Below are 1046 nucleotides of genomic sequence, written 5' to 3'. Positions count from 1 at the left end.
ATTGATTGATTGATACTGACCGGCTGATTCCCTTGTAGACTGTAGCGTATGTCCCCTCCCCTATCTTCTCCAGGTTCAGGTAGGAGTTAGCTGTGCCAAACTCTAGGCCTGTTTTCTGTGAGGACGGACACGCGCGTGTTAGGTGGGGCAAGGTGCCGACCTCAAACATTTACAGTACATCTTCATATTGACAGAGTGAGGTAACTGCAGGTACATTKCAGATATAACCAGGTGCCACCTATCTCACCAAGCCTGATCCCAGATCTGTTTGTACTATCTTGCCAAATCCTAACGTCATTGTCACACACCATAGTAATCATACAGGTGCATCAAAGCMGGGACCGAGTGACTGAAAAATGGCTTCTATCTCTTGGCCATCAGACTGTTAAACAGCCATCACTAACACAGWGAGGCTGCTGCCTACATACAGACTTGAAATCATTGGCCASTRTAACAAATGGATCACTAGTCACTTTATTAATGGCACTTTAATAATGATGTTTAKATATCTTGCATTACTCATCCCATATGTAAATATATACTGTATTTTATACCATCTATTGCATCTTGCCTATGTCACTCGGTCATTGCTCATCCATATATTTATATGTACATATTCTTATTTCATCCCTTTACCTAGATTTGTGTGTATTAGGTAGTTGTTGTGTAATTGTTAGATTACTTGTTGATATTGCTACACTGTCGGAACTAGAAGCACAAGCATTTCGCTACACTCGCAATAACATCTGCTATCCATGTGTATGTGACYAATAACATTTGATTTGATAACAGATCTGGGATCAGGCTAAACTTCCCAGTGCTCACCCATTGGAAGTCCTGATCGAAACTCTTTCCTCCCATAGGGTCACTGTTGCTGCGTCCTCTCTGGACCGTCAGCCTGCGGACCTGCAGCGMGTGGAACCAGTGAGGCTGGGGCTTGGAGTAGGACGGGTCTGTCTCATCCAACTGGCCAGGTGAATGAGAGAGAATAGAGAGAGGCAGGAGAGAGAGAGGGTGGTGGATGCAAATAAACACACGGCAGACGA

At 44.3% G+C, this 1046-nt stretch overlaps 1 pseudogene; it reads right to left on the bottom strand.

Annotated features, from left to right (window-relative positions):
* The window catches only part of LOC111953333 (cyclin-dependent kinase 15-like), a 28406-nt pseudogene extending 27377 nt beyond the window's left edge, over window positions 1-1029 (bottom strand).
* Between the last annotated feature and the right edge of the window lie 17 nt (window positions 1030-1046).

This window comes from Salvelinus sp. IW2-2015, linkage group LG27 (genome assembly GCF_002910315.2).
Source record: "Salvelinus sp. IW2-2015 linkage group LG27, ASM291031v2, whole genome shotgun sequence".
Classification (NCBI taxonomy): Eukaryota; Metazoa; Chordata; class Actinopteri; order Salmoniformes; family Salmonidae; genus Salvelinus; species Salvelinus sp. IW2-2015.
Note: the sequence above shows the minus strand (reverse complement) of the source record. Positions and strands in the feature narration are given on the sequence as shown.